At 38.9% G+C, this 25,776-nt stretch overlaps 1 long non-coding RNA gene across 1 annotated transcript in view; it reads right to left on the bottom strand.

The window, feature by feature from the left end:
- The window catches only part of LOC147342835 (uncharacterized), a 53,432-nt gene extending 28,410 nt beyond the window's left edge, over nucleotides 1–25,022 (bottom strand). Inside the window, exon 1 of the long non-coding RNA XR_015156740.1 lies at nucleotides 24,887–25,022. This is a non-coding gene — a long non-coding RNA (uncharacterized LOC147342835). The remainder of the gene's footprint in view (nucleotides 1–24,886) is intronic.
- Between the last annotated feature and the right edge of the window lie 754 nt (nucleotides 25,023–25,776).

The raw sequence follows: 25,776 nt of genomic DNA, 5'->3' as shown, positions 1-25,776 counted from the left end.
TGAATGGATCTGAAGTAGTTTTTTGGTAGACAAAGAAACTCTTTCATGATTCTTTGCTTTCCACTTTATTCTTCCATTTATCATCACAACACTAACTGCTGTCCACTTACTATTCCTTCATGAAACAGAATCTAATATTCCCACAAGAATCTCATCTGATATAGACAAAATTCCATTTCAACTACAATTAAAGACATCTTAAGTACCTTATTACCAGTTCTAGCATTAATAATACTAGCCCTATTTTCATCTGATTTATTAGGAGATCCTGACAATTACACCCCAGCAAACCCTCTCAGTACACCACCTCACATTGAACCAGAATGGTACTTCCTATTCACATGTACAATAGTACAATCCCCAATAAAATAGGAGGGGTACTAGCCTTAGTTGTTTCAATCCTAGTCCTAGTACTATTAATAATACCATTGCTTCACACATCCAAACAACGCAGTGACTCACATTCTGACCTCTAGCCAATGTTTATTCTGGGTAGATCTACTTACACAAACATTTGTATTAGTGTTAATTGGAAGACAATCTGTAGAAGACCTCGTCATTTTTATTGAACAACTAGCATCTATTTTATATTTCTTATTAATTCTATACCAGTAACTAGCATTGTTGAAAATAGTCTCCTAAAATGAAGAGTGTTTGTAGTATACTCATTACCCTAGTCTTGTAAACCAGAAAAGGAGAACAATGCATCTCCCTAAGACTCTAGGAAGAAACTCCAGCTCCACCATCAGCACCCAAGGCTGAAATTCTACTTAAACTATTCTCTGAAATTTTAGTTATGGGGCATTTACAAGATTTTTAAGTACTATGTTAGAATTAAAACAACTTGATTTATCATAAATCCCTATGTACTTCATGGATATCTGCAGCTCCGCATTAACGTGTACATATATATCATATCATGCATAATATGTATATTTGTACATTATCTACCCCATGCATATAAGCATGTACATTAAATAATATTACAGAGTACATAAATATTATTGATTGTACATAGTTCATTAAGTCAAATCAATTCTGGTCAACATGCATATGATATCCAAAAGATCACAAACATCATCAGCAGGCTGGATGAAATCGTCAACCCACTTGGCAAATGTACCTCTTCTCATTCCAGGCCCATAGGTTGTGGGGGTTTATATTGGATGGATGAACTTTATCAGACATCTGGTTCTTGCTTCAGGACCTTCTCATCTAAAATCACCCAATATTTCCTCTTAAATAAGACATCTAGATGAACTAATGACTAATCAGCCCATGCTTACACATAACTGATTTCATGCATTTGGTATTTTTTAATTTTTAGGGGATGCTTGGACTCAGCTATGGTGATGGAGGTCTAACACAGTCACATAAATAGTTGTTCAGTCACTAAGTTGTGTCTGACTCTTTGTGACCCCATGGACTGTAGCACGCCAGGCTTCCTCGTCCTTCACTATCTCCTGGAGTTTGCACAGATTCATGTCCATTGAATTGGTGATTCTATCTAACCATCTTATCCTCTGCCACCCTCTTCTCCTTTCCCTTCAATTTAATTCAATTCAAATTTAATTAATTAATCCAATCAATTCAATTAATTCAAATTTAATTAAATTTAATTCAAATAAATTGTAGCTGGACTTTAATTGAATATTGTTTACCAACATTAATCACAAAATGTTATTCAGTCAACAGTTACAGGACACAGAGAAATTCTAAGTACATATACTGAACAAGTAACTAAATTTACTTCTTTTCCCTGCTTCAAGCAGACCTAGAAAATAAATTCTAACTATACCAATAAACACTTAGATATTCTCCATTTATGTAGACAAATATCTCCCCAGATTTACCAACCATTTTATCAAAATTTTAACAATAAATATAAATAATTCAGTCAGTTCAGTTCAGTTGCTCAATCATGTCCTACTCTTTGTGACCCCATGATCCACAGCACGCCAGGCCTCCCTGTCCATCACCAATTCCCGGAGTTTACCCAAACTCATGTCCATTGAGTCAGTGATGCCATCCAACAATCTCATCCTGTTGTCCTCTTCTCCTCCTGCCTTTCAATCTTTCCTAGCATCAGGGTCTTTTCAAATGAGTCAGCTGTTCGCATCAGGTGGCCAAAATATTGGAGTTTCAGCTTCAACATCAGTCTTTCCAATGAACATCCAGGACTGATTTCCTTTAGGATGGACTGGTTGGATCTCCTATATAAATATTATTTCCACATATAAACTTAATGTAGCTTGAAAACCTAAATCAAGCCACTGAAAATGCCTCTGTGAGTATATTAACTCCATAATCTTACAGGTTTGATCCCAGCCTTTCTATCAGTTTTTAATAACATTACACATGCAAGCATCTGTGCACCAGTGAGAATGCTCTCTAAATCACTACAATTAACAGGAGCAGGCATCAAGCACACTAAAAATAGTGGCTCATAATGCCTTGCTTTACCACATCCCTATGGGAAACAGCAGTGATAAAATTAACCCCAAAGAGAGAAGTTTGAGTAAGTTATCTATTAGGGTTGGTAAATTTTGTGCCAGCCACCATGGTAATATGACTAACTCAAATGAATAGAAATATGGTATAAAGCATGCTAAAGAATATAAAATAAAGCTAAATTTCAAGCCGTAAAAAGCCGTAATTAAAAATCAACCATGAAAGTGACTTTAGTATCCCTGATTACACAACAGTTAAGACTCAAACTGGGATTAGCCCTAAACCCAAATAATTACTAGAACAAGATTATTTGCCTGAGTACTACCAGCAGCAGCCTAAAATTCAAAGGATTTGGCAGTGCTTCACACCACTCTAGAGGAGCCTATTTACAATCGATAAACCCTGATAAACCTCACCAGCCCTTGCTAATTCAGTCTTCAGCAAACCCCGAAAAGCAGAAAAGTAAGTATAATTATTATACATAAAAACATTAGGTCAGACTTCTGTGGTGGTACAGTGAATAAGAATGCACCTGCCGATGCAAAGTATAGGAGATAAAAATTTTAAATATCTTTGGTGCTATAGAGAAAGTACCACAAGGTAACAATGAAAAAAAGCATTAAAAGTAACAAGAAACAAAGATTACTCCTTTTACCTTTTACATAATGATTTTACTAGCAAAACTTTAACAAACAGAACTTTAGTTAAATAACCCAAATCCAAATGAGGTATTTATGAACAGTTTTACAACAAACTCATCTATGTAGCAACGTAAGAAGATTTATAAGTGGAGGTGACAAGCCTAATGAGCCTGGTGACAGCAGGTTGTCCAGAAAATGAATTTTAATTCAACTTTAAAAATACCAGAAACCCCTTTATTGTGTGTTCAGTCACTTAGTTGTGTCCAACTCTTTTGCAACCCCGTGGATGGTAGCCTGCCAGGCTCCTCTGTCCATGGGATTTTTGTATTATTAAATGTTAGCCTAGGATGGTACAGGAGAAGGCGATGGCACCCCACTCCAGTACTCTTGCCTGGAAGACCCCATGGACGGAGGAGCCTGGTGGGCTGCAGTCCATGGTGTCGCTAAGAGTCAGCACGACTGAGCAGCTTCAATTTCACTTCTCACTTTCACGCACTGGAGAAGGAAATGGCAACCCACTCCAGTGTTCTTGCCTGGAGAATCCCAGGGACGGGGAGCCTGGTGGGCTGCCGTCTATGGGGTCGCACAGAGTCGGACATGACTGAAGCGACTTAGCAGCAGCAGCAGCAGCAAGATGGTACAGCTTTTTAGAAATGAGCACAACCTTGACTAGAGAGCAACAATAAATAGCACCATGCTTGGCTTAAAAGCAGCCATCAATTAAGAAAGTGTTCAATGTCAACAATAATCCTTCCTTAATACCAATAATTAAATCAACTCCTAGATTACTGGACTAATCTATTAAACAACAAGCAATAATGTTAATATGAGTAACAAGAAATATTTCTCCTTGCATAAGTTTACATCAGTAACTAACTAACTATATATATATATATATATAACTATATATATATATATATATAACTAACAGTATACTGATGAAAATGAAAGTTGTGTCCAACTCTTTGTGACCCATGGACTATAGCCTGCCAGGCTCCTCTGACCATGGGATTTCCCAGGCAAGAATACTGGAGTGGATTGGCATTCTCTTCTCCCAGGGGATCTTCCTGACCCAGGGATTGAACCCAGGTCTCCTGCACTGCAGGCAGATTTCTTTACCATCTGAGCCTCCAGGGAAGCCCAAAATACTGATAATTAACTCAATATCAAATGATTTATTAAGATACTATTAATCTAACACAGGCATGCACCCAGGGAAAGATTTGAAAAAGTAAAAGTATCTCAGCAAACACAAACCCCACTTGTTTACCAAAAACATCACCTCTCGAGTAATTAGTATTAGAGGCACTGCTTGCCCAGTGACAACCATTAAACAGACACAGTATCCTGATCCTGAAAAGGTAGCAGGGTCATTTGTTCTCTAAATAAGGACCTGTATGAAAGACCACAGGAGGGTTTTACTGTCCCTTACTTTTAATCAGTGAAACTGACCTTCTCACAAAGAGGTGGGGATAATTAAATGAGACAAAAAGACCCTATGCAACTTTAACCCAAAAGAATATAATTAAACTAAAGATAAAACAAAATTGTATATGGATTGATAATTTTGGTTGGGATGAACTTACAGAACAAAAATTCCTCTGAGTGATTAAAGCCTACACATGTCAGTCAAAACGTAACATTACTTTTTTATCCCCCAACCAAAAAATGACCAACAGAACAAGTTACCCTAGGGATAACAAGGAGTTCATATCGACAAAAGGTTTATGACCTTGATGTTGGATCAGGACATCCCAATGGTGTAAATGTTATTAAAGTTTCATTTTTTCAATGATTAAAGTCCTATGTGTTCCAACATCAGATCAGAGTAATCCACATTGGTTTCTATTTATATTTCTCCCAGAAAGAATAAGAGAAATAAGGCCAACTTCAAATAAGCATCCTAAAAGTAATTCAGTTCAGTTCAGTTCAGTCGCTCAGTCGTGTCCGACTCTTTGAGACCCCATGAATTCCAGCACGCCAGGCCTCCCTGTCTATCACCATCTCCCGGAGTTCACTCAGACTCACGTCCATCGAGTTGGTGATGCCATCCAGCCATCTCATCCTCTGTCGTCCCCTTTTCCTCCTGCCCCCAATCCCTCGCAGCATCAGGGTCTTTTCCAATGAGTCAACTCTTCGCATGAGGTGGCCAAAGTACTGGAGTTTCAGCTTTAGCATCATTCCTTCCAAAGAACACCCAGGGCTTATCTCCTTTAGAATGGACTGGCTTGCAGTCCAAGGGACTGCAACACCACAGTTCAAAAGCATCAATTCTTCAGCGCTCAGCTTTCTTCACAGTCCAACTCTCTCATCCATACATGACCACTGATATTAATTTGTACTTTAATTAACAAGTACAAAGTTCTACCCAAGACCAGGGTTTAGTTAAGATGGCAGGACCTGGTAACTGTCTAGAAGTTAATCCTTTATAACAAGAGGTTCAAATCCTCTGCCTAACAAAATGTTCATAATTAATGTTCTAATACTTATTATCCCTATTCTTCAAGCCATAGCATTCTTGACAATAGTTGAACAAAGAACTTTAGGTTATATACAGTTCTGAAAAGGGCCAAATGTCATAGGGCCATGTGGTCTATTACAACCCATTGCTGTTGCAGTCAAATTATTCATTAAAAAAAAACAAACTACTACAACTGGCTACATCCTCCATCTGCCTACTTATCATCACACCAATGGTAGCCCTAACCTTACTCCTAACTATATGAATTTCCCTACCCACACCCGACCCCCTTATTAATGTAAATCTAGGAGTTTATTTATATTAGCCATATCAAGTCTGGGCTTCCCTGATGGCTCAGTTGATAAAGAATCCACCTACAATGCAGGAGACCTAGGTTGGGAAGATCCCCTGGAGAAGGCAACATCTACCCACTCCAGTACTCTGGCCTGGAGAATTCCATGTACTATATAAGCCATGTGGTTGCAAAGAGTTGGACATAACTGAGCGACTTTCACTTATTAAATCTACCCATATACTTGATCCTATGATCAAGATGGGCTTTCAATTCAAAATAAGCACTGACTGGAGCTCTACGAGCAGTAGCACACACAATTTCATACGAAGTAACACTAGCAATTATTCTATCAGTTCTCTTAATAAATGGATCTTTTACTCTCTTCATCCTCATTTCAGGAACAATTATGATTACTCTTCCCATCTTGACTCCTAGGCATAATGTGATTTATTTCCACCCTAGCAGAAAACCAATAGAGCCCCTTTTGACTTAACAGAAGGAGAATCCAAACTTTTATCAGGCTTCAATGCAGAATATGGAGTAGTCCCATTTTCCCTATTTTTCATAGCAGAATGTGTCAACATTATTATAATAAATACTTTTACAACAACTTTATTCCTAGGAGCATTCTACAACCCACATACACCAGAGCTATACACAATCAACTTTATTATTAAAACACTATTACTAGTAATCTCCTTCCTATAAATTTGAGCATCCTAGGGCTTCCCTTGGAGAAGGCAATGGCACCCCACTCCAGTACTCTTGCCTGGAAAATCCCATGGACGGAGGAGCCTGGTAGGCTGCAGTCCATGGGGTCGAGAAGAGTCAGACACGACTGAGCAACTTCATTTTCATTTTTCAAATGGCAACCCACTTGAGTGTTCTTGCCTGGAGAATCCCAGGGACAGGGGAGCCTGGTGGGCTGCCGTCTATGGGGTCGCACAGAGTTGGACACGACTGAAGCGACTTAGCAGCAGCAGCAGCAGCAGAGCTTCCCTGGTGGCTCAGGCAGTAAAGAATATACCTGAGACCTGGGTTCAATCCCTGGGTCAGGAAGATCCCCTGGAGATGGAAATGGCTACTCACTCCAATGTTCTTGCCTGGAGAACGGACAGAGGAGCCTGGCAGGCTATGGTTCATGGGGGTCACAAAGAGTTGGACACATCTGAGCAACAAAGCATGCACGCACATGATATAATTGATTAATACATATACTCTGGAAAAGCTTCCTATTGGTAACGCTGCTGCTGCTAAGTCACTTCAGTCATGTCCGACTCTGTGCGACCCCATAGACGGCAGCCCACCAGGCTCCCCGTCCCTGGGATTATCCAGGCAAGAACCCTGGAGTGGGTTGCCATTTCCTTCTCCAATGCAGGAAAGTGAAAAGTGAAGGGGAAGTCGCTCAGTAGTGTCTGACCCTCAGCGACCCCATGGACTGCAGCCTACCAGTCTCCTCCATCCATGGGATTTTCCAGGCAAGAGTACTGGAGTGGGGTGCCATTGCCTTCTCCGATTGGTAACACTAGCTTAATGCATATGATATGTTTCATTACCTATTATAATATCAAATATCCCCCCACAAAAGAAATATGTCTCATAAAAGAGTTACTTTGATAGTGTAAATAGCAGAGGTTTAAATCCTCTTTACATCTAGAATTATAGGAATTGAACCCACGCTTAAGAATCCAAAATTCTTCATGCTATCACAATACACCACATTCTACATAGTAAGGTCAGCTAAATAAGCTATTGCACCCATACCCTGAAAATGTTGGTTTATATCCTTCTTGTTCTAATAAATCCCATCAACTTTATTATTATCCTGTCAACCATCATTTCAGGAACCATAATTGTACTGATCAGCTCTCACTATAAGTCTGAATTGGCTTTGAAATAAATATGCTAGTCATTATGGACTGTGAAGAAAGCTGAGCACCAAAGAATTGATGCTTTTGAACTGTGGTGTTGGAGAAGACTCTTGAGAGTCCCTTGGACTGCAAGGAGATCCAACCAGTCCATTCTGAAGGAGATCAGCCCTGGGATTTCTTTGGAAGGAATGATGCTAAAGCTGAAACTCCAGTACTTTCGCCATCTCATGAGAAGAGTTGACTCATTGGAAAAGACTCTGATGCTGGGAGGGATTGGGGGCAGGAGGAGAAGGGAACGACAGAGGATGAGATGGCTGGATGGCATCACTGACTTGATGGACGTGAGTCTGAGTGAACTCTGGGAGTTGGTGATGGACAGGGAGGCCTGGCATGCTGCAATTCATGGGGTCACCAAGAGTTGGACACGACTGAATGACTGAACTGAACTGGTTCCTATTATAATAAAAAATTTCAATACATGAGCCATAGAAGCATCTACTAAATATTTTCTAACACAAACTACCACATCAATATGACTTATAATAGCTGTTGTTATTATTCTCTGGCCAATGAACTATTACAAAAATATTTAACCCGACAGCATCAAAAATACTAACAATCACCCTAGTCATGAAACTAGGACTATCCCCATTCCATTTCTGAGTACCCAAAGTCACAGTAAAAACAGGCCTAATTTTATTAACATGATAAAAACTCACGCTTACATCCATACTATATCAAACCTCTACTATCACTTAACCTAAATCTAATACTGTGTGTGTGTGTTAGTCGCTCAGTCATGTCTGACTCTTTGCAACCCCATTGGGTGTTGCCCACTAGGCTCCTCTGTCCATGTGATTTTCCAGGCAAGAATACTGGAATGGGTTGCCATTTCCTTCTCCAAAATCTTATACTAACTGTATCCATATTATCCATCTTAATCAGAAGCTGAGGGGGGTTAAACCAAACACAGCTATGAAAAATTATAGCCTATTTATCAGTTGCTTACAGGGAAGGAATAACAGTTATTATATTATATAACCCAATTATAACAATCCTAAAATTCATAATTTATGACTCTCACTATAGTCATAACATCTATTTATAATTCAACCACCACTACACTATCACTTACATGAAACAAAATACTCATTATTACAAACCTCATCCTCATCTCTTTATTAGCAATAGGGTGTCTCTCACCACTAGCAGAGTTCATACCCAAATGAATAATAATTCAAGAAATAACAAAATAATATTATTCTATCCACACTAATAGCTATCATAGCAGTACTTAATCTATATTTCTATATACAACTCACATATTCCACAGCACTAACCATATTTTCCTCCATAAATAACATAAAATGACAATTTGATTCCATAAAACAAATAATTTTTCTACCAAAAATAATTGTAATATCTACAAAACTCTTACCCTTTATACCAGTCCTCTCAGTACTGGAATAGGAATTTAGGTTAGACAGACCAAAAGTTTTCAAAACCCTAAGCAAGTATAATTTACTTAATTCCTGTTCAATGAGGTTTGCAAAACTATATCCTACATCAATTGAATGCAAATCAAACAGTTAATCTAATTAAATCCTCAGTAGATTGGTGAGATACACTTTTCACAAATTTTTAGTTAACAGCTAAATGCCCTAGTCAGCTGGTTTCAATCTGCTTCTCCTGTTACCAGGGGGTGGGAAAGAAAGGCTGGAGAAGTCTTGACAGTATTCAAGATGCTTCTTTGAATTTTCAATATGTAAAATTCACCGCAAGACTTTGTAAAAAGGGTGTCCAGATTCCTGTTTTTACATTTAGAGTCTAATGTTTACTCAGCCATTCTACCTATGTCCATAAATAGCTGATTATTCTCAACTAATCATAAATATATAAAGCACTGATACTTTATATCAGTTGTTCTGAGCTGAAATAGTAGGTACAGCCCTAAGTCTCCTGTTTCATGCTGAATTAGATTGACCTGGAACACTACTTGGAGATAACCAAATCTATAACATTGTTGTAACTGCTCACGCATTTGTGATAATTTCCTTTATAGTCATGCCCATTATAATTGGTGGCTTTGGGAACTGATTAGTTCCTCTGATGATTGGAGCCCCTGACATAGCCTTTCCCCATATAAATAAGCTTCTGATTACTTCCACCCTCTTTCTTATTACATACTAGCATTGTCAACAGTTGAGGCCAGTGACAGTACAGGTTGAACTGTCTCTTCACGTCTAGACAGAAACTTGGCCCATGCATTTGAGTAAGCTCCGGGAGTTGGGGATGGACAGGGATGCCTAGCGTGCTACAGTCCATGGGGTCGCAAAAAGTTGGACATGACTAAGTGACTGAACTGAGCTCAAACTGATGTCTATTGCATCAGTGATGCCATCCAACCATCTAATCCTCTGTTGTCCCCTTCTCCTCCCACCTTCAATCTTTCCCAGCATCAGAGTCTTTTCCAAAGAGTCAGTTCTTCGCATCAGGTGGCCAAAATATTGGAATTTCAGCTTCAGCATCAGTCCTTCCAATGAATATTCAGGACTTATTTCCCTTAGGATTGACTGGTTGAATCTCCTTGCAGTCCAGGGGACTCTCAAGAGTTTTCTCTAACACCCCAGTTCAAAAGCATCAATTCTTTGGCTCTCAGCTTTCTTTATAGTCCAACTCTCACATCCATACATGACTACTGGAAAAACCCTAGCTTTGACTAGATGGACCTTTGTCAGTAAAGTAATGTCTCTGCTTTTTAATATGCTGTCTAGGTTGGTAATAGCTTTTCTTCCAAGGAACAAGCTTATTTAACTTATATGCAGAGTACATCATGCAAAATGCCAGGCTGGATGAAGCACAAGTTGGAATCAAGATTGCTGGGAGAAATATCAATAACCTCAGATACACAGCTCACATCACCCTTCTGGCAGAAAGCGAAGAAGAACTAAAGAGTCTCGATGAAAATGAAAGAGGAGAGTGGAAAAGCTGGCTTAAAACTCAACATTCAGAAAATTAAGATATGGCATCCAGTCCCATCACTTCATGGCAAATAGATGGGGAAACAATGGAAACCACATGTTTACAGTAGACATAGATGTTGAAACATGTGAATACATTAACCACTATAATTATTGCTATTCCAACAGGGGTAAAAGTTTTTAGTTGATTAGCAATACTTCAAGCAGGTAGTATCAAATAATCTCATCCTAATGTGAGCCCTGGTCTTCATCTTCCTTTTTACAAGTAGGAGGATTAACAAGAATTGTCCTGGCTAATTCATCATTAGACACTGTCCTTCATGATACATATTATGTAGTTGCACATTTCCACTACATACTTTCAGTAGGAGCCATGTTTGCCATTTAGGAAGCTTTGTGTACTTATTTCCATTATTCTCAGGCTATCTTCTCAATTCTACAAGAGCAAAAATTCATTTCATAATTATAATTGTAGATATAAGTATAAGTTTCTTTCCATAACACTTCTTGTGTTTATCTGGAACACCATGGTGATATTCTGACAACCCAGATGCATAGGTGATGTGAAATACTATTTAATCAATAGATTAATTCATTTCATTAACAGCAGTTATATTAATAATTTTCATTATTTGAGAAGCACTTGCATCAAAACAAGAAGTCCTAACAGTAGATCTTACTACAAATCTAAAGTGACTAAACAGATGTTCTCCACTATATCACACATTTGAAAAGAGCCCACTTAACGTTAAATTAAGATAGCTAAAAAAGGAAGGAATCCAACCCTCTACTACTGGTTTCAAGCAAACATCATAGCCATTATATATTAATAAATAAGATATTGGTAAAATTTTACATAACTTTGTCAAAATTAAATTATAGGTGAAAATCCTGTAAATCTCCATGGCATATCCCCTCCAACTAGGCTTTCAAGATGTAACATCACCTATTATAGAATTTGTACATCTTCCTGATCATACATTAATAATTGTCTCTTGAATTAGCTCTTTAGTACTCTTATTATCTCACCAATACTAACAACCAAGCTTACACATACAAGTACACAAGATGCACAAGAAGTGGAGACTATCTGAACAATTCTCCCAGCCGTTATTCTAATTGCCCTACCATCATTAAAAATTCTGTACATTATAGACAAAATCAATAATCCTTCTCTTATTGTGAAGACGATGGGACACCAAATATTGAAGTTATGAGTATATTGATTATGAAGAGTTAAATTTTGATTCTTATATAATCCCAACATCACACCTAAAATAAGGAGTATTAAAATTATTAGAAGATAACTGAGTTGTATTACCCATAGAAATAACAATCTAAATATTAATTTCCTTAGAAGATGTATTAGACTTACGAGATGTGCCTTCTTTAGGTATGAAGACAAATGTGATTCCAGGATGCCTAAATCAGACAACTCTTATATCAACAAGACCAGGTTTATACTATGGGCAATGTTCTCTGGTGGCTGAGATGGTAAAGAATCTGCCTGCAATACAGGAGACCCAGGTTCAATCCCTGGGTTAGGAGGAACCCTTGGAGAAGGAAATGGCTACCCATTCCAGTATTCTTTTTTTTTTTTTTTTTTTCTTTTTAAGATTTTACACAATTTCCCTTGTTCTATGAGTTTTTTGCTCTATATGTATTGAGGATATAATTTATATGTGCCTAAAAAAACACATAGCAAATAAATGGGGAAACAGTGGCTGACTTTATTTTTGAGGGCTCCAAAATCACTGCAGATGGTGATTGCAGCCATGAAACTAAAAGACACTCCTTGGAAGGGAAGTTATGACCGACCTAGATAGCACATTAAAAAGCAAAGATATTACTTTGCCAAAAAAGGTCCATCTAGTCAAGGCTATGGTTTTTCCAGTGGTCATGTATAGATGTGAGGGTTGGACTGTGAAGAAAGCTGAGCGCTGAAGAATTGATGCTTTTGAACTGTGGTGTTGGAGAAGACTCTTGAGATTCCCTTGGACTGCAAGGAGATCCAACCAGTCCATTCTAAAGGAGATCAGTCCTGGGTGTTCATTGGAAGGACTGATGTTGAAGCTGAAACTCCAATACTTTGGCCAACTCATGCGAAGAGCTGACTCATTTGAAAAGACCCTGATGCTGGGAGGGATTGGGGGCAGGAGGAGAAGGGGACAAGAAGAGGATGAGATGGCTGGATGGCATCTCTGACTCAATGGATATGAGTTTTAGTAAACTCTGGGAGTTAGTGATGGACAGGGAGGCCTGGTGTGCTGCAATTCATGGGGTCTCAAAGAATTGGACATGACTGAGTGACTGAACTGACTGAACTGAAAAAGCACTGAACCACAAAATGGCAGGTTATACGTTTGTGTTGTCTAGCCTACATAGAAAATTTATGAAAACAGACTACAGACCAGACAACAAAACAGGACATATTTCTAAAAAGGACAATAGTATTATTTTTTTCTTTTTCAAAATATTCCAAGATAATTCTGATATGCATCTGGATTTTAAAAAGTGGTTACAGGTTTTTCTATTAAATGATAGTTTGGGTGGTATAGAATTTTATTATTGTCTGTTGACCAATTATGATAAAATTATATTAACTGAATAATAGTTACATAATCACAATAATGAAAGATGTTTATCCATTTTCATTATAAATAGCCAGACAAAAAATAAAAGATAATTACAATTGCAAGCCATAATGGAAACATCATTAATCTAATAATATAAAATAATTACATACAGTTTTGGGGGTTAAGTGGAAGTCCATTACATGTACATGTTTTCAGCCACTCAGCAAGTCTATGTTTTTTGGTTGGTGCATTTAATCTACTTACATTTAAGTTAATTATCAGTATATATGATCCTATTTCCACTTTCTTAATTATTTTGGGTTTACTTTGTGTGTTTTCAGGTGTCTGAAAACTCTTTGTGACCTAACTCTTTGTGACCCCATGGATTTTAACCTGCCAGGCTCCTGTATCCATGGAATTTTCCAGGCAAGAATACTGGAGTGGGTTGCCATTTCTTTCTCTAGCCCATTCAAGCCTTCTTTCATGGAGAATTCCACGGACAGAAGAGCTTGGCGGGCTACGGTCCATGGGGTCACAAAGAGCCAGACACGACTGAGTGACTAACACAATGTTCAGAGATTTGTGAATCAAATCATAGTTTTATACCTATTGTACTTGAACTAGTGCTGCAAAATATTTTGAAAAATGATCTGCATTGATATTATAAAATAAGAAGATAAATTAGAATTAATGTTTTAAGTTAAAGATTGGGAGTCAAAATTCCCCTTAATGATATGCCACAACTAGATATATCAACATTACCTATTACTATTTTATCAATATTTCTTATCAAAACCATTGGCTTATTTATTCAACTAGTAGCTTTGGGCATAGGACTAACAGCTAATGCTGTAGCAGGGCACTTATTAACTCTTCTAATCACAGGAGCAATCCTGGTGTTAATAAACATCAGCACCACCATGGCCCTCACTACATTTATTATCCATATCTTACTATCCTTGAATTTGCTGTTGTAAATTCAACAGCTTATGTATTTATACTTATGTATTTACCCTATTAGTAAGTCTTTATCTGCAGGATAACATATAATGACCCACCAAACCCATGCATACCATACAGTAAATCCCAGCCCCTGACCCCTCACAGGAGCTATTTCAGCTCTTCTAATAAAACCAATTCCAGTTGAGCTATTTCAAAACCTGAAAGATGATGCTGTGAAAGTGCTGTACTCAATATGCCAGCAAATTTGGAAAACTCAGCAGTGGCCACAGGACTGGAAAAGGTCAGGTTTCATTCCAATCCCAAAGAAGAGCAAGCCAAAGAATGCTCAAACTACCACACAATTGTACTCCTCTCACATGCTAGTAAAGTAATGTTCAAAATTCTCCCAGCCAGGCTTCAGCAATACTTGAACTTCCACATGTTCAAGCTGGTTTTAGAAAAGGCAGAGGAACTAGAGATCAAATTGCCAACATCTGCTGGATCATCGAAAAAGCAAGAGAGTTCCAGAAAAAAATCTATTTCTACTTTATTGACTATGCCAAAGCCTTTGACTGTGTGGATCACAACAAACTGTGGAAAATTCTTCAAGACATGGGAATACCAGATCACCTGACCTGCCTCTTGAGAAACCTGTATGCAGGTCAGGAAGCAACAGTTAGAACTGGACATGGAACAACAGACTGGTTTCAAATAGGAAAAGGAGTACGTCAAGGCCGTATATTGCCACCCTGCTTATTTAACTTATATGCAGAGTACATCATGAGAAACGCTGGGCTGGAAGAAGCACAAGCTGGAATCAAGATTGCCGGGAGAAATATCAATAACCTCAGATATGCAGAGGACACCACCCTTATGGCAGAAAGTGAAGAGGAACTACAAAGCCTCTTGATGAAAGTGAAAGAGGAGAGTGAAAAAGTTGGCTTAAAGCTGAACATTCAGAAAACGAAGATCAGGGCATCTGGTCCCATCACTTCATGTGAAATAGATGGGGAAACAGTGGAAACAGTGGCTGACTTTATTTGGGGGGCTCCAAAATCACTGCAGATGGTGATTGCAGCCATGAAATTAAAAGACGCTTACTCCTTGGAAGGAAAGTTATGACCAACCTAGAGAGCATATTCAAAAGCAGAGACATTACTTTGCCAACAAAGGCCTGTCTAGTCAAGGCTATGGTTTTTCCAGTGGTCATGTATGGATGAGAGAGTTGGACTGTGAAGAAAGCTGAGTGCCGAAGAATTGATGCTTTTGAACTGTGGTGTTGGAGAATACTTGGGAGAGTCACTTGGACTGCAAGGAGATCCAACCAGTCCATCCTAAAGGAGATCAGTCTTGCGTGTTCATTGGAAGAACTGATGCTGAAGCTGAAACTCCAATACTTTGGCAACCTCATGCAAAGAGTTGACTCATTGGAAAAGACTGTGATGCTGGGAGGGATTGGGGGCAGGAGGAGAAGGGGACGACAGAGGATGAGATGGCTGGATGGCATCATTGACTCGATGGACATGAGTTTGAGTGAACTTCGGGAGTTGGTGATGGACAGGGAGGCCTGGCATGCTGCAATTCATGGGGTTGCAAAGAGTCGGACATGACTGAGCAACTGAACTGAATGGAACTGATAGTCACTATAATTTGTTAACAAATACACAACATAAAGAGTGACAAATTTTGACATCAAATATATAAATAAAAAGTAAAAGGATGGCGACTTCATAGGCAATTAATGATAAAAGGCTATCAGCATTAAATGTACTGTTTTATCTAGGAGCTGTTTTATATTTATATAACCCCTTGGGATTACAAAGAGTCACACACAACTGAGTGACTAAAACTTTTACTTTTCCTGGTAACGAAAAGCAAAAATTTAGGATATATTCATGAAACACAAAAAATGGAGAGGCAGAGCATACAACAGTGGGAAACCACCACTATATAAAGGTAGGCAGAAACAGAGGGGAAAATAAGACATATGCAAAACCAGAAGATAGACAATAAGATGGCAGTAGCTAGTACTTACATATAAAAATCACTCTAAATATCAGTCAACTCAGTCACTCACTCATGTCTGACTCTTTGTGACCCCATGGACTGCAGCACATCAGGCTTCCCTATCCATCACCAACTCCTGGAGCTTGCTCAAACTCATGTCCATCGAGTTGGTGATATAAACATAAATGGACTCTAAATATAAATGGACTCAATTCATCAACCAAAAGACACAGATTGACTGGCTGGATAAAAATGGGAGAAACAGAACACAATATAACAAGGGAGGGAATTCCCTGGATGTTCAGTGGTTTGGACTCTGTACGTCCATTGCAGGGAGGATGGGTTTGATCCCTGATCAGGGAACAAAGATCCCACAAGTTGCATACTGTGGCAAGAACAAAAACAACAACAAACCACTATAGTAGGGGACATATGTACTCTACTGTTAGCAATGGATAGATAATCCAGACAGAAAATTAAAAAGAAAATGTTGGAGTTGAAACATACTTTAGACTAAGTGCATGTAACATACATATATATATATATAAAACATTCCATCCAACAATAGCAAAATTCATAGTCTTTTCAATAGTACATGGAACATTCTTTGAGGTAGATCATATGAGAGAACACAAATCTTAGCAAATTTAAGAAGATCTAAAACATACCAGATATCTTTTCTGATCACAATGCTTTGAAACTAGAAATCAACAACAAGAGGAGAGCTGGAAAATCTACAGATATGTGGAAACTAAACACCACCTTTCTAAACAATCACTGGGCCAAAGAAAAATCAAAAAAGTGAAAAATGATCACCAAATGAAAATGGAAATGCACATATTGAATCCTAGGGGATGTTGTGAAATTAGTTCTGAAAGGAAAGTTTGAGAGATAACTGCAAATAATAAATTAGAAAACTCAAACAGAATTATGGACAGAGATTTGTAACACTGTACAGGAGCTGGTAATCAAAACTATCCCCAAGAAAAAGAAATGCAAAAGGCAAAGTGGTTGTCTGAGGAAGCCTTACAAATATCTGAGTAAAGAAGAGAAGCAAAAGGCAAAGGAGAAAAGGAATGATATACCCATCTGAATGCAGAGTTCCAAAGAATAGCAAGGAGATCAGACGAGATCGGGCGCCTGTAGTTTTCTTTTTTTGTGGGATCTTTGTCAGGTTTTGGTATTAGGGTGATGGTGGCCTCATAGAATGAGTTTGGAAGTTTACCTTCCTCTGCAATTTTCTGGAAGAGTTTGAGCAGGATAGGTGTTAGCTCTTCTCTAAATTTTTGGTAGAATTCAGCTGTGAAGCCATCTGGACCTGGGCTTTTGTTTGCTGGAAGATTTTTGATTACAGTTTCAATTTCCGTGCTTGTGATGGGTCTGTTAAGGTTTTCTATTTCTTCCTGGTCGAGTTTTGGAAAGTTGTACTTTTCTAAGAATTTGTCCATTTCTTCCTCGTTGTCCATTTTATTGGCATATAATTGTTGATAATAGTCTCTTATGATCCTTTGTATTTCTATGTTGTCTGTTGTGATCTCTCCATTTTCGTTTCTAATTTTATTGATTTGATTTTTCTCCCTTTGTTTCTTGATGAGTCTGGCTAATGGTTTGTCAATTTTATTTATCCTTTCAAAGAACCAGCTTTTGGCTTTGTTGATTTTTGCTATGGTCTCTTTTGTTTCTTTTGCATTTATTTCTGCTCTAATTTTTAAGATTTCTTTCCTTCTACTAACCCTGGGGTTCTTCATTTCATACACACTGAGGAAACCAGAAGGGAAAGAGACACGTGTACCCCATTGTTCATCGCAGCACTGTTTATAATAGCCAGGACATGGAAGCAACCTAGATGTCCATCAGCAGATGAATGGATAAGAAAGCAGTGGTACATATACACAATGGAGTATTACTCAGCCATTAAAAAGAATACATTTGAATCAGTTCTAATGAGGTGGATGAAACTGGAGCCTATTATACAGAGTGAAGTAAGCCAGAAGGAAAAACACCAATACAGTATACTAACGCATATATATGGGATTTAGAAAGATGGTAACGATAACCCTGTATACGAGACAGCAAAAGAGACACTGATGTATAGAACAGTCTTATGGACTCTGTGGGAGAGGGAGAGGGTGGGAAGATTTGGGAGAATGGCATTGAAACATGTGAAATGTCATGTATGAAACGAGATGCCAGTCCAGGTTCAATGCACGATGCTGGATGCTTGGGGCTGGTGCACTGGGACGACCCAGAGGGATGGTATGGGGAGGGAGGAGGGAGGAGGGTTCAGGATGGGGAACACATGTATACCTGTGGTGGATTCATTTTGATATTTGGCAAAACTAATACAATTATGTAAGGTTTAAAAATAAAATTAAATTAATTAAAAAAAAAAAAAGAATAGCAAGGAGAGATAAGAAAACCTTCTTAAATAAACAATGCAAAGACATAGAGGAAAACTATAGAATGGGAAAATTTAGAGATCTCTTCAAGAAAATTAGAGATACCAAGGGAACATTTCACACAAAGATGGGCATGATAAACGACAGAAATGGTATGGACCTAACAGAAGCAGAAGATATTAAGAAGAGGTGGCAAGAATACACAGAAGAACTGTATAAAAAAGATCTTAATGACCCGGATAACCACAATGATGTGATCACTCATCTAGAGCCAGAGATTCAGAGTGTGAAGACAAATGGGCCTTAGGAAGCATCACAATGAACAAGACTAATGGAGGTGATGGAATTCCAGCTGACCTATTTCAAATCCTAAAAGATGATGCTGTGAAAGTGATGCACTCACTAAGCCAGCAAATTTGGAAAACTCAGTAGTGGCCACAGGACTAGAAAAGGTCAGTTTTCATTTTTTCATTCCAATCTCAAAGAAGGGCAACACCAAAGATTGTTCAGACTACTGCATAATCACACTAATTTCACATGCTAGCAAGGTATAGCTCAAAATCCTTCAAGCTAGGCTTCAACGAGACATGAACCAAAAACTTTCAGATATTCAAGCTAGATTTAGAAAAGGCAGAGGAACCAGAGATCAAATTGCCAACATCTGCTGGATCATTGAAGAAGCAAGAGAGTTCCAGGAAAACATCTACTTCTGCTTTATTGACTATGCCAAAGCCTTTGACTGTGTGGATCACAACAAACTGTGGAAAACTCTTAAAGAGATAGGTATACCAGAACACCTTACCTACCTGCTGAGAAACTTGTATGGAGGTCAAGGAGCAACAGAATTGGATATGGAACAATAGACTGGTTCCAAAGTGGGAAAGGAGTATGTCAAGACTGTGTATTGTCACCCTGCTTATTTAACTTACACACAGAGAACATCATGTGAAATGCCAAGCTGGATGAAGCTCAGCCTAGAATCAAGATTGCTGGGAGAAGTGTCAATAACCTCAGAAATGCAGATAACACCACCCTTATTGGCGAAAGCAAAGAGAAACTAAATATTCTCTTGATGAAAGTGAAAGAGGAGAGTGAAAAAGCTGGCTTAAAACTCAACATTCAAAAAATGAAGATCATGGCATACAGTCCCATTGCTTCATGGCAAGTAAGTGGGGAAACAATGGAAACAGTGAGAGATTGTATTTTCTTTGGCTCCAAAATCACTGTGGAAATTAAAAGACTCTTGCTCCTTGGAAGAAAAGCAATGACAAACCTAGACAGTATATTAAAAATCAGAGACTTAACTTTGCAAGCAAAGGTTCGTATAGTCAAAGCTGTGATTTTTCTAGTAGTCATATTCAGTTGTGAGAGTTGGACCATAAAGAAGGCTGATTGCCGAAGAATTCATGCTTTTGAACTGTGGTACTGGAGAAGACTCTTGAGAGTCCCTTGGACTGCAAGGACATCCAATCAGTCAATCCGAAAGGAAATCAACTCTGAATATTCATTGGAAGGACTGATGGTGAAGCCCCAATACTTTGGCCACCTGATGCTAAGAGCCAACTCATTGGAAATGACCTTGATGCTGGGAAGGATTGAAGGCAGGAAGAGAAGGGGGTGAGATGGTTGGATGGCATCATCAACTCAATGGACATGAGTTTGAGCAAGCTCCAGGACATATTGAAGGATAGGAAAGCCTGGTGTGCAGCAGTCCATAGGTTGCAAAGAGTCAGACATGACTAACAACAAATAAACAACCTAAATTTACACTTCATGAAACTAGAAAAAGGAGAACACATTAAACTCAATGTTAACAGATGGAAGGAAATAGGATCTGAGCAGAAGCAAATGAAATAGCAACCAGAAAAACATTAGAAAGGGTTAATTAGACAAAGAACTCGTTTTTCTAAAACACTTTAAATAATTTACAAGACTTTAGCTAAAGGAGCAAATGACTAAAATTATAAATGAAAGAGAAGGTATTACAATTGATACTATAGAAATACTTAGGATCACAAGAGCATATGAACAATTATATGCCAATGAATTAGATAACCTAGAAGAAATGAGTAAGTCCCTAGAAACACATGACCTACCAAGACTGAATCAGGAATAGAAAATTTAAATAGACCCAAAATAAGCAAAAAACTTGATACAGTAACTTTGGCTCAGCTGGTAAAGAATTCGCCTTTAATGCCAGAGACCTGAGTTTGATCTTTGGGTTGGGAAGGTTCCCTGGAGAAGGGAAAGGCTACCCATGCAAGTATTCTAGCTGGGAGAATTCCATGGACTGTAGTCCATGGGGGTCACAAAGAGTCAGACAACATTAAGTGACTTTTACTTTCAATACAGAAAATTCCTGGCCAGATTGCTTTACTGGCAAATTCTCCCAATGATTTAAAGAATTAATCCCAATTCATCTAAAACCCTGGCAGACAATTGAAGTGAAGGGAGTACTTCCAAATGTATTCTGCAAGGCCAGAATTACCTTTATACCAAAGCCAAATAAGGACAGTATAAGGAAAGAAAACTGTATAGACCAATATCCCTGATGAATATAGATGCAAAGAATATTAGTTAACCAAATTCAAAAACACATTAAAAGCATTTTATAAAATGACCAATTGGGATTTATCCCTGGGATGCAGGGACGGTTCAACATATACAACTTAATAGATATGACACATCACATTAATAGAATGAAAGATAAAAATTATGTGATCACCGCAATAGATGCAGGAAAACTATCTGCCACAATACATCATTTTATGATAAAAATCCTCAACCTATTGTGTATAGAAGAAATGCAGCTCAACACAATAAAGGCCATATATGACAAACTCACAGCTAGCACTCTACACAATGGTGAAAAATTGAAAGATTTTTCTCCAAGATCATTGTCAAGACAAGGAAAGTTAAAGTGAAAGTCTCTCAGTCGTATCCGACTCTTTGTGACCCCATGGACTAATCAGTCCATGGAATTCTCCAGGCCAGAATACTGGATTGGGTAGCCTTTCCCTTCTCCAGGGGATCTTCCCAACCCAGAAATCGAACCCAGGTCTCCTGCACTGCAGGCAGATTCTTTGTTAGCTGAGCCAGAAAGATACCCTCTCTTATCACTCTTATTCAACATAGCACTGGAAGTCCCAGCCAGAATATTTAGGCAACACAAAGAAATGAAATGCATCTAAATAAAAAAGAAGTAAATTGTCATCCCTTGCATATAACTTTACATATAGAAAATCCCGAAAACAAACCAAAACTGTTGGAAACAAAGTCAGTAAAACTGAAAAAAAAAATCAGCATACAGAAATCAGTATTAGTATATAGTGAAAATTGAACTATCTGGAAAAGAAACAAACTAGCCCATTTCAATAGCTTAAAACAATAAAATGCCTAGAAAAATTTTAATCACTTAAGTGAAACATGTGTTCAATGAAAAGTACACAGTTTTGTTGAAAGAAGTCAGAGGCAAAAAACAAATGGAAAGACATTCGATGTTTATTGATTGAAAGAATTAATATTGTGAAAATGTTCATATATTTAAATATAGAAAATAGATTTATAGATATAGGTCAACACTTAGAGTTTCAATTCCATCCCTTTCAAATTCTAATGGAATTCTTTACAGAAATAGAAACAAAGTCCCAAATCTGTATGGATCACAAAAGACCCTGAATAGCCAAAGTAATTCTGAGGAAGAACAAAGTTGGAGATTCACACCACCTGATTTAAAAATACACCACAAATCAAGAGTAATAATATGGTTCTAGAATAAAAATAAACACACAGACCAGTAGAACAAAGAATCCAGAATGAAACCATATAAATATGGTAAAAATATTTGAGACTGGAACCAAGAACACCTAATGGGGAAAGGACAGTCTCTTCAGTCAGTGGTATTGAGAAAACTGGATCAAGCTGCAGAACAATCAAACTGGACCACTATCATAAAAGTCACAAATATTAACTCAAAATCAATCATAGATATAGGACGTGATACCATACTACTCCAGGAAGAAAACAGGGTAGAAGTTCTTCAACATCAGTCTTGGTAATGAGCTTTTAGATATGACACCAAAGGCACACACAACGAAAACAAAACACCAACGTGACTACATCAAATTTAGAAGCCTCTGCACAGCGAAAGGAACAATTAAATGAAACGGCAAGCAACAGGAGAAAATTTTTGCAAACCAAGTACAGTGGTTAATATCCAAAACATGTGAAGAACTCATACAACTCAACAGCAATGTAGTTTTAAAATGGGCAAAGGGATGAAACAAACATTTTCCCAAAGAAAACACGTAAATGGTTAACAGGTACATGAAAAGATGCTCAAAGGAACTAATCAGAGAAATACGCATCAAAACCATGATAAATTATCACCTCACACCTTTAAGAATGGCTATCACCAAGAGGACAAGGGATGGCAAGTTTCGACAAGAAGGAAAAGAAAAGTGAACTTGTTGTGTACACTTTTTGTGGGAATGCAAGTCGGTTCAGCTACAATGGAAAACAATACAGAGATTCCTCAAAAAATTAAACAGATCTACCCAATGATCCAGCAGTTCCAAATCAGGTTGGCTTATCAGTTACCATGGAAACCAGAAGCTAAGGTAGGAGCAAGTGTGTAGCCAGTTTCTAGTTAAGCCCTATAATTAAGAGGATTGGATAGTCATGTGAAGCAGGGACTGGTCGAGCAGGGGATATAGAGAGAACAAGGGAACAGCTATCTTGAATGGGCTGCTAATCCCCTACATAACCTGCCCGACCCCCACAATATCTGATCCCCTCCTTCCTTGATATCGCTGGGATCAGGTATATCAAGGTGCACTGCAAACAGATCCCATACATACAATACACACCACAGCAGCTAGCGAGTGCTAGGAGTCCAAAAGATGGGCTAACTTTGGAACCAGGCACTAATTGGGTCAATTTTTCATGGAATTCCAGAGGAAGACAACAAAGGCATCTCGCTGTGGACCCAACAATCAGACTCATTTAGTAGTGAGGTTACTATTGTTGCCCTGTCTGCAGATTCCCTCTGCTCGGACTAGAGATGAAATATAAGATGTTTAACAGGCTCAATGCAGGGAAAATCATGACCATTAAGAAAATCCAAGCAGCAGCACCATTCTGACATTATGTCACCCCTGTCTACGGTTTTTGTCTGGGCTACAGTATCATTACGCAACCTCAGTCCCCATAGCCAGTATCAAATACTGGAGAGGGTGTGACAGACCACAGTGTTAATATAATGGTGCCTTTCTCCATAAGGAGGCCTGGCGTAATTATCTTAGATGGGGCCAGATGAAATCTGTAAATCCCCTTCTGGTACTAATAGTAACCCCCACGGGGCTACAAACCTAAAACATGGGGGACTTCCCTACCAGTCCCAGGGCCATTAACAATATCTTCCCTGCAGGGTAGATCCTGTGGCAAGGACAAAAGTGAGTTATTCTCTTGACCATTAGCTGGCAATGACCTTGAATGGTTAATCATTGAACTCAGATGGTGCTGACTTGTTCCTTTCGTTAACCTGATGTAGGTCCTGGAGTGATTGCTCCTGGAATATTTAGTTACAAGTTTGTGGGACTGAAGTTAGCCTACTGGTTCACAGGTTGAGACAGTGGGTTTCCTGTATAAGTTGTTTTTTAAGTAGTCCACTCATCCTTCAATTAGCCTGGCAGTGGTAGGGCTGTAGGGCAGGTGGAATCTCCAGCGTATGGCATTTTTATCAGTCCATTTCTGAACTTCATGGCGGCTAAAGTGGGGGTGTTTTGTGTGTGTGTGTAGCCCAAGGCTACTCTTATTATTTCAGCATTTCCACAGGTTCCAAACGAATGGTTCAGGGTGACTGGAACCATCCAATTCCCAATCCTGCCCCTAAGTTTATGTCCCTAAAGCCTGTGTCTGTAATTTTTTAGAGGTGGTGGGTCAGGGGTATGTTTGTACTTTGTAAAAAGCAATAAAGTCAGAAAGACTCTTGTGTTTTGCCTGTATCACAAGCCCTCCCCATGCAGTCAGGTGAACCAAAAGCACAAGGCTGCTACTTTTAAACTGGAAAGAGACTGAGGTTAGCAGGATGTCATCAGTATAATGGAAGAGAGAAATATCTCTTACAGTAGTCAGATTCCACAGGAACCCACATGCTAGTGGACAGCCACCCCAGGACTAACCCCATAATTTTTCCTTCCCCATCTGTATTCATCAACATTTTGGCCCTCATGGGGTTTCAGCAGCCTTCTGGCTGACTCACCAATTGTTGGGCTGCAACACACAAGCCTGCACACTTGTAGATGCCCAGCCTGAGACCAAAGAAAGAGCTGAGAGACAGCAGGAGAGACAGCCACCGCTTATTGGACAAACACCCAAAGAGGAAGGGCCCTGGAGCAACAACATGCCATGTTCAGCAGGCAGCAGGAGGCAAACTGTGGCAATCTCCACTCTTTGAGGGAGGAACCTACCATTTATAGGGGTATTGACATCAGGTTGGCTCATCAGTACCAGGAAAACCAGCAGCTGGGCAGCAAGCATGCAGGCAGTTACTATTAAACCCTGTAATTAAGAGGTTTGGATGGTCATGTGAGTGAACCAAGGACTGGTCTAGCAGGGGGATGAACAGAGAACAAGAGGAAGCCATCTTGAGTGGCCTGACCCTGCATGGGCCCACTGATCTGGGAGCTTCAACAGTAATGTGCACAAGCATCTGGAAAAATACCAGAGGCTACTCAGCTTAGCGCTGAGGCAAGTGCAGCGAATGAAGTCCATCAAGGACTGCGGATGTTGCTGGGACTGCAGTATGGCACCAGTGATTAGCCCCTAGAGAAACTGTGCAGTCATTCAGGATTCTGTCTGGGAAGAGAGGGTGGCCCAGTGATCCTCTGTGTGAAAGCCATTGTGATCACCATTTAAAATCTGATCTTCTCACCTGTGTTGGTGGAATTGAGAAACTCAAAGGGTATCACTGAACCAGGAGTGTCTGGGTTTGATCATAAATAGAACTGGCCTCTCTCGGAATGTGAAGTCACGCAAAGGAAAGACCATATTCTGTGCTATAGTGGGGTCCAAGGGCATGAATGATGTATTTGACAGTCTAGGAGGCAGGAGTTAATAGAAGCGAACTTGCAGAAGAGATGAAGTATGCTG

The sequence above is a fragment of the Bos grunniens genome, chromosome 28, assembly GCF_055505025.1.
Source record: "Bos grunniens cultivar Pamir isolate PY7600 chromosome 28, Bosgru_T2T1.0, whole genome shotgun sequence".
NCBI classification, from domain to species: Eukaryota; Metazoa; Chordata; class Mammalia; order Artiodactyla; family Bovidae; genus Bos; species Bos grunniens.
This window is presented reverse-complemented; position numbering and strand designations above follow the sequence as displayed.